The sequence below is a fragment of the Beta vulgaris genome, chromosome 9 (genome assembly GCF_026745355.1).
Source record: "Beta vulgaris subsp. vulgaris cultivar EL10 chromosome 9, EL10.2, whole genome shotgun sequence".
NCBI classification, from domain to species: domain Eukaryota; kingdom Viridiplantae; phylum Streptophyta; class Magnoliopsida; order Caryophyllales; family Amaranthaceae; genus Beta; species Beta vulgaris.
The window spans coordinates 11,964,377-11,973,906 of NC_079210.1; the positions used below are offsets into that span (position 1 = coordinate 11,964,377).

At 37.7% G+C, this 9,530-nt stretch overlaps 1 long non-coding RNA gene across 1 annotated transcript; it reads right to left on the minus strand.

Annotated features, from left to right (window-relative positions):
* Nucleotides 1-5,241: 5,241 nt before the first annotated feature.
* LOC125493227 (uncharacterized) lies at nucleotides 5,242-8,142 on the minus strand. The gene is made up of 3 exons (XR_007269741.2): nucleotides 8,061-8,142; nucleotides 5,536-5,644; nucleotides 5,242-5,455 (listed from the first exon to the last, which is right to left on the minus strand). It is a non-coding gene; the product is annotated as an uncharacterized LOC125493227 (long non-coding RNA).
* Nucleotides 8,143-9,530: the final 1,388 nt, after the last annotated feature.

The window sequence follows — 9,530 nt, forward strand, 5'->3', positions numbered from 1 at the left end:
AGAATGGACTAAGGCAGGTGGCTAACAATTCAGATGGAACAGAGGAGAAGGTTAGTGAGTACGCTACTACAGATCTGAAGACTCTCGAGAAGAATGCAAAGGCCATGTCACTACTTCAACAAGGTAAATGGCTGCCCAAGGTGACTGCTATTCAGGAGGCTAAGGATCTAACGACCTTGTCCATAGAACAACTTATAGGGTCATTAATGACTCATGAGATGTTGGTGGATTCAAAGGAGGAAAGCACAACCAAAATCGTGGGTTAGCTTTGAAGGGTGAGGAGAATGATGAAGATCTCGATGAGATTGGACTCATGGCTAAGAGGTTTGAGAGGAGTCTCAGAACGCAGTTCAAGGGGAAGTCTTGGAAGAACAAGGGCAGCTCGAAGAAGACCAGCTCCAGCACTGTTGCTTCAAATGTGAGAAACTGGACACATGATCAAGGATTGTCCAGCATGGAAGAATGATAAAGGAGGACAGAGGAGAAGAAAATGACTAAGAGGGCTATGCTAGCCGCCTGGGGTGATTCTGATTCAGGTGGTGAAAGCGAGGAAGATGAAGCCCTAATGTGTGTACTGCACTGATTGGAGACATAGACCAGAAGCAGACCAGTTTAGGAAAGAAAGGCACATGTGTCTATGGCAGGAAGCAGCTCTTCCGACGAAGAACAGGTAACTATTCTAATATGCAAGAACAAATGAGATATTGTGATAGAGATGAGTTACTAGGTTTTATTGATTCTGCTATTGAACAAAATGTTAAAGGTAATGCTGCTTATAAAGCTAACAAAAAGAATTGAGAGAGTAACTCGAAACTTAGACCTAAGTGAAAGCCGTTCTGCTGAACTTGAACTTATTTGTACAGAACTGAAAGAAAAAATTTCAGAGCTTGAAATAAGTAGGATCAGAAATATTGAGCTTGAGATGCTAAGACCTCAATCAGATTTTTCAAAAATGATTTTTATCAAAACAATGATAGAGGATTTAGTAAACTCAAGGAGCTGAGGTTGAAGGTATAAATTTCGAGTTACTCAAACAGAAATCTTTACTTTAGAACATTCTGATTTAATTTTGGCTCATAATTATCTGATTGATGATGTGGTAGAATTGTTCAATGAGTATGTGGATTTGAAAGCTTCTTTTGCTGGGTCCTAGTGTTAATGTTGAAGACTTAAGTTTGGAATATGAGGGTAAGATCTGTGATCTTCAATCCGAAATATACGAACTAAGAAAAGGCAAGAACATTGCGACCACTTCTGAAAGATCCAGAACTGGTTTCAAAACTTAAGGATGAGCTTCATAAGGCAAAGTTGGATCTTGCCATTGTTGCAGAATTTAATGAAGCTCAACTTAAGAAACTTGAAACCAAGGAACAAGATTTAAGTGACTGCTTGAGACAGATGAACAGGTTGCTCGATGCTCAGAGTACTTTAAACATTCTGACCTCACAACCTGGTAATCCTCAGAGGTTTGGATTAGGGTATTCTGGAACCAGTTCCCAACAGCCACCAAAGTTGGGAAGAGATGAGACTTGGATTTCTGAATTCAAGAGAGGTAAGTACGTGTTTGCAAAAGGGATGCACGTGTGTACCTACTGTGGTAAGAATGGTCATGTTATTAATACTTGTTGGACTAAGCAAAAACATGATAAAAGAAACCAGTCTCATGTTCACAATGCCATACAGAAGGGTCACACACACAATTGGTCTAACAGTGGAAAACATGATTAAAAAAAAAAGAAGACCAATGTAAAACAGATCTGGGTTAGAAAGGACAGAGTCAAACCAGTTTCCAAGGACAAGATACCCAAGAAAATCTGGGTTCCTAAAAAAACCTTGATTTGTTGTGCAGGTTAGAGTGAGAGCAAACCATACTGGTATTTGGCAGTGGTTGCTCGAGACACATGTCAGGAGATAAAAGTCAATTTCTCTCACTCGTAGCCTATGAAGAGGAAGTGTCACCTTGGGACAATAGCAAAGGTTTGATTAAAGGTATAGGTAAAGTTGGTAAGACACTTTCTCAAGCTATTAATGATGTTTACTTTGTAGAAGGTTTGAAACATAACCTCTTGAGCATTTCTCAACTATGTGACAAAGGAAACCATGTTGAATTTGAAACCAATCTTTGTCATATAGTCAACACTGAAACAAGGGAACTGGTCTGCCAGGGATTTGGACATAATAATATTTACATAACATTTTTAAGTCAGATTCTAAAGACCAGTTCCACTTCTTAGTGTTATAGAGGATGATCATTGGCTGTGGCATAAGAGACTTGGACATGTAAGTTTTTCTTGCTCAAAAATGAGATCTCAAGACTTGGTACAATGTCACTTCGTAACCTACTGTAATGATCATGGTGTATCTCACAATTTTTCAGCTCCTAGAACTCCACAACAAAATGGAGTGGTTGAAAGGAAAAATCGTACTCTAGAAGAAATGGCAAGAACAATGCTTCTAGAGAGTGGTCTTCCTCGAAAATTTTGGGCTGAGGCTGTGAGTACTGCGTATTACATTTTGAATAGGGTAATGTTGAGACCGTTACTGAAGAAAACACCTTATGAGCTCCTTAGGGGAAGAAAACCAAACATTGTACATTTACGTATTTTGGTGCAAAATTTTTGTACACAACAATGGTAAATCAAGTTTGGACAAGTTTGATCCTAAGAGTGATGAGGCTGTTTTCGTTGGATACTCTTCACACAGCAAGGCATACAAAGTTTTCAATAAAAGAACCTTGTGTGTTGAAGAAAGTATCCATGTCTTGTTTGATGAGACTAACATGTTCAGCAAGCATGTGCAGGTTGAAGATGCTGATGAATTCGAAATTCGTATGTTGAACTTTACAGGAGCTAAGGATGAAGAAGGTGCTGAACCAGGCTCACCACACAACTCTCATAGAGAGGAAGAGTCTGGTCCAGCATAGAATCAGGCAGCTCAAGAGGTAAGGGAAGGAGATAGTAACTCAGATGCTCATCCACATGAAGATGATGCAGATGAGACCACTATGGAAACTAGTTCACCTGCTCAAAACAACAATGAGACAGGGGGAACCATTACAGGAACAGGTTCAACATTAGAAGGCACAAATGCAAACTTTGATATGAACAAATCTTTTAAGTACAAGTCCTCTCACCCCACTGATCTAATCATTAGTGATATTAACAAGGGGGTGCAGACAAGGAACTCTACTTTGCAAAACTTTTGTGCATTCTATTCCTTCTTATCAAATGTTGAACCTATGACTATAAGGTTGCTTTAACGGATCCATTGGGTTCTAGCCATGCAAGATGAACTCAATCAGTTTGAGAGAAATCAAGTATGGCATCTTGAACCCAGGACGGAGAACATGTCTGTTATTGGAACTAAATGGGTGTTCAGGAACAAATTGGACGATTCAGGAATTATAGTCAGATTCAAAGCTAGGCTAGTGGTTCAAGGGTTTAATCAACAAGAAGGAATTGATTATGATGAAACCTTTGCTCCATAGCCAGGCTTGAAGCTATCAGGATATTAATTGCATTTGCTGCTCAAATGAACTTTAAACTCTTTCAAATGGACGTTAAGACAGCCTTTCTTAATGGTTATTTGAAAGAAGATGTTTATGTAAAGCAACCCCCTGGTTTTGAGAGTAGTGACTTGCCAAATCATGTTTTTAAACTCGACAAAGCTCTTTATGGTCTCAAACAAGCTCCTAGAGCATGGTATGAGAGACTTTCCAGTTTTCTTTTAGAAAATGGCTATAAGAGAGGATCAGTTGACAAGACACTATTCTTGAAAGAAAGGGGAACTGATCTGTTAGTGGTCCAAATATATGTTGATGATATTTTGTTCGGAGCTACTAACCCTGATTTGTGTAATGAGTTTGCAGATTTGATGAAGAGCGAATTTGAGACGAGTATGATAGGAGAACTTGGATTCTTCCTCGGGCTTCAAATCAAGCAAACCAAAGATGGAATCATGATCCATCAACAGAAATACCTTAAGGAGATGCTGAAGAGGTATGGTCTGCAAGATAGCAAGTCCTATGAAACACCTATTCCAACTTCTACAAAATTGAGCCTTGATGAGAAGGGAAAGGATGTTGAGGGCAAGCCATACAGAGGTATGATTGGCTCATTGCTTCACTTAAGATCCAGTAGGCCAGATATAGTGTTTTCAGTAGGATTGTGTGCGAGATTTCAAAGCAACCCTAAAGAATCTCACCTAAAGGCTGTTAAAAGGATTCTGAGATATCTCAATGGTACTGATGATATGTGTTTGTGGTATCGAAAGGGCAGGAGCATGAGCCTCATTGGATACATAGATGCTGACTTTGCTGGTTTTATTGTGGACAGGAAGAGTACTTCTGGAATGGCCCACCTCTTAGGTTCTTGTCTCATATCATGGGGATCTAAGAAACAAAATTTTGTAGCCCTATCCACAGCTGAGTCTGAGTACATTGTTGCTGCTTTGTATTGTGCTCAACTCTCGTGGATAAAGTCACAACTAAAGGATTTTGGGGTCTGTTTCGGAAGTGTTCCTATTTTATGTGATAACACAAGTGCAATCAATATTTCAAAAAATCATGTCCAGCATTCTAAAACCAAGCATATTGAGATTAGGCATCATTTTCTAAGGGACAATGTTGAAAAAGGTAATGTTGAGTTGGAGTTTTGCAGGTCAGAAGATCGACTAGCTGACATATTTACAAAACCTTTGAGCAGAGAAGTCACAACAAGAATGTCATCCTTTAGCGTCCGCAAAAATCAGACGCTAAAAACACGGAATCGGACGCTAAATATATTAGCGTCCGCTAACGGACGCTAAAAGGCTGATGCAAAACCCTTGGTCGCTAATTTAGCGTCTGATATTTCAAATTTAGCGACTGTCACCTTCGCAGTCACTAAATAGCGACCGTGTACTACAATTAGCGACCGCCTAGGCAGTCGCTAATTAGCGACCGTCCACAAGCAGTCGCTAATTAGCGACTGCCTAGGCGGTCGCTAATTGTAGTAGACGGTCGCTATTTAGTGATTGCGAAGGTGACAGTCGCTAATTAGGGACCGTTTTCTCAGACGCTAGTTTTGAAAGCAGTCGTAAATTTTTGGTACGCATTTGCACTTTTTTTTTTTTTTTTTTTTTTTTTGCTTTTGGTTAACTAATATTAATTGTAATAGCTTTTCGCTTTTAATTAATTGATATTAAATGTAATAAGATATGAAATGATGCAAATACCATACATCTTTTATTAAGGCAAACAAATTAATCAATTCAATTATTATTGATAATAAATTTAGATACAAGTGAAAAAATAATTCTAGAACTAAATTCTAGTATACTTAGAACAAAATCTAATACAAATCTCATATACACTTTAAACTCCACAACAAAAATCTAGAACCGAAACGGACTTCAAATATGGTATCTGGATTGAAACCAACTTCAAATCTGGAACTCAAACGCAAATCTCATAACCCTGCAAATCAACAAAAACAAAGAAATTAACGAAATTAACCAGAAAAAAAAACAATTATTAACAAGAATTAAATGAATGACCTGTCTCATAAGATAATTGGCAACATGTCGCTTTCCATGAGCCACTTCTCTATCGCGTTCCGGTCGTATGTGTACCCGTCAGCTGCCACATATGGGTCCTCCATGAAATCTTGTTGTAGAAATCAAGTGAAATCACAAGGATTACTTGTATGTTTTCAATCATCTTTATGAAATAGGATCTTGATGGAATCACAAAGTTCAAAGATTGTTTGTGGAGAGTTATGTTAATTTACTTCATCTTATATTTGCTAATGAAAAATTGCTTTCATGTGCTAAACAACGTCAATCCAAAATAAAAATCTTACTTTTGACTCTGATTTAGGGGGTATAGAATCTAGATGAATTATTTAGACATGTTGGGAGACTTTTTTACAATGGAAATAATAATTATTAGGCGTAGGCTGCCAACACGACTATAGCCAATATACAACCAAACAGCATATCTATAATACACCTATGTGGATGGCAAAGAATTCAATGTCTTGTATACTTTCTAGAGCATAAAGTTACTAGACCAAGCTCCTAATACATATTTTGTGTTGGGTGTACCTATCTCTATGTAAATGTGAGTTTATGTAATAGTAAATCCTACACACCAATGTATTCATCATCCTTTACCACAATCTACCTAGTGTCGTCCGTAGATTTAAAAAAAAACATGTGAGTGCTCTTACGAGCAATATGAATCAAGAAGCATATACATCTATGCAATCTTAGAATATCACTTAGAAAGCATCCTGTATATAATTCTATGGTTCAATCATATGTGCAAGCATTAGCAGATCCAAAGTCCCCATCCCAAATAACAAATAGGGTTCCACATAACATGTATGATGCAACAGTAGCACCTTTACACAACAATAGCATGGGAAGCTTTGGTTCTATATAAGTGATTCAAGACCATATAACAAATTGGACCTGTTACTGGCAACACACTGATCACTACACTAGCAAATAGCATTCACATAGTTTACACCATAATTATGGGCATGCCAAGGTCTTAGCCGTGGTCAAAACCTTCACAAATACATGTGCCACTTGTTTAACCACATTGACAACAATTTTAAGTTAGGACAACAAAAAAATTCAATCTACACAACTCATAAAATCGTTGCTAAAAAAAAACCATCATTAGTCAGTATGTGACCGCAAGTCATTTAAAACTAATCATGTCACTTCAAAAAAAAAAACTTTGTTTTCATAGGTAATTTAACTCAGTGTAGTTACAATAAACTGCAATTGCTGCTTCATGTACAGTGGTCAAATAAATTTTGTCAAAGGTTCAACACCAATAAGACCATTGCAGACTCGGAAGAAAGATGGAAATATATGTTTCAATGACGACAACATTGAAGTAACAACCACAAAGACTCTCACATGACACTAATCATAATGAAATTGCAGATATAGAAGACTGCACAATGACATTCATCACCATCACGAATTCACCACTTCCCCTTGAGATAATCATATCTAATTCTCTACACATGGTGAAGAATACGAGGGGTCCACTAGAGATGTTGATGCGGGTTTGAGGAGGTAACAATTAAATTTACAGTAATCCCAAGTCACTACCAGTCTCATACATGTGAAACGCTATCATTTCTCAGGGAGTGCTTTCCTATTCAACTATGTTACTTATACTCAATATTCCAGCTTAACATACCCAGTACAGCCATTGAAAAAACTATACGAACAGGAAATCTAAGATAAATCACCAAGTCTGAACAATAGAGCTTCGCAAACATTATAAAGTGACTCAATAAATTCAAAAATACTATACTGACAAGTGTATAGCATGAAAGCTTTTAGCACCAATACTAAGTATACTAGCAGTTCTACTCAATAAAATCACATACCACCATATAGCAACAAGAAACTCTTCCAAAAGAAACTATTGTCACACCATCAACACACTCCAAGGCAGGGTTAGTGAGGGGAAAAATATGGTAAGCCTCACTCCCAAATTGCAGTTATTGCACCAAGGCTATATCAGTTATTCTATCATAAGCAAAACATAAAAGTTCACCTGTTCAATGGGTGAAAACTTCACCTAAAAAGCCATACTTCAAATGAGAGGAATCAATTCCCACATCATATTAATCATGAAAACTAATATAGGAGGTTACATAACTATCAGTATTAGGAAAGAAACTGGAGTTTATGTTCCCCTACTCCCACCTAGAGTCTGCACTAACTTAATCAGACTTTCCAAGTGTGAGACTCCTATATAGTGTCAAAGTCCGACATGAACATGTCTACTTTTACCAAGGCTTTCTACTAATATTCTATGATCACACCTAAATCTAACACCGGTACCGCAACATAGACAAAAGATCAGAGCAACAATAGTCAGAGTAATGAACTATTCCTCCACCAAGTCCTAACAACCAACTCCTCCCATCAATCAAATTACTTCATTCATCCCATTCAAACACAGCTCGTCGATAACGATTCTCTTACATCACATTCAAAAATGCACAATTAAATACTAATCAAAACCACTGTAAAGATCAATAACTCACCATATAAAATTCCCAACACAAGCCCACAAATCACTGCAGTTACCGACACCCACAACACCGCGCTTTTAACCCGCTTTCCAACACTCGGAGAGGCAACTCGGCGCATTCAGATACCCCATGATGTCCCGTTGGTGATTGAGATGAACATCGCCAACTCAAGAGTTAAAAGGATCCTAATCGATAGCGGGTCCTCCGTGTTGAGTTCCCTGTTTTGAGTTTTGAATGATGACAAACCACATTGAACTATTATATTGCATGCATGTGTAGGTGCCAAAGTACGAGTTCAATGGATAGAAAGACGAAGCTTGTGAAGCCAAGTCTTGAAGAATTGCATGAAGACCAAGATCATGTTGTAGCATTTAGGTCTTAGATGCAATGTAAGTGGTATAAAGGTGTTGATGCACTATAAAGGTTTGAAACTAGAGAGATGAGTTAGTTGTGGATGACAAGAAACCTCGGTTACTTGTCATACACAACTACAAATAAACTTGATTGATTGGAACAGTCTGGGAACAGATCTGAACCAGTCCTCTAGGGTTTATTTCATGCATTCGTATTCTAGGAAAGTTTTCTTTCAGCGCAAAATTGATTTTCAAAATACACTGATGCATGGTTTGTTGTGTGAGCAAGATTTCTTAAGTATGGTAAGTGTGTTATATGATATTATACTGATTTTATTTGATATCAAATAAAATCAGTGAGTATATTTTCCTTGGAATAATTTCCATACTTCCGAGGAAAATATACTCTCATAATATCATGTAACATTTACTTATCAAAGGCTTATTTAAGGAGTTCTGCTAGCACACAAACAGTGGGGGCTTTTGCCAAATATTTTCATAATACTCTAAGCAAAAGCATTCTCTCTCTCAAGCTCTCAAACCTAGCATAAACCCTAATACCACATAGATCTTAAACTACTCTCATTCTAAGCGTATTTAGGTTGTTTGTTTCTGAGAGAAAAACTGGTTGTATTTGAGCATTCTGTGAGTTCAGTTTGCTGGGAAAGTTGATCGGGGATCAACTTCATTTGAACCATCATAGTTGGTGTTGGGTCGAACTTCCATAGGTGGAAGTTGGGGAATCATCTTGTGCATAGGTGCATAAGTGATTGAGTGTAATTCTTTTGTTATTCTGAGTTGATTAATAAAAGAGTGAGTTAGTGGAGGACGTAAACTTATTAGAAGTCGAACCTCGTTAAATCCTGGTGTTGTTTATTCATCGCTTTTATTTCCGCTGCTAGAGAACTGTTCCTTTACTGTTCTTACTATAATTGAAAAATCTACAACATTCGGACAAACACTCAATTCACCTCCCCTCTTGAGTGTCACTTGCACTTTCACTCCGCAGACATCATAACCCTAGATTGCCTCAAAAAAAACTCAAGTATCAAGAGAAGGATACTACTCCCATCCATCAGCCACTGATAGGCTTCAGGGGAAACTTAGTACATCATGTTGGCACCATCAA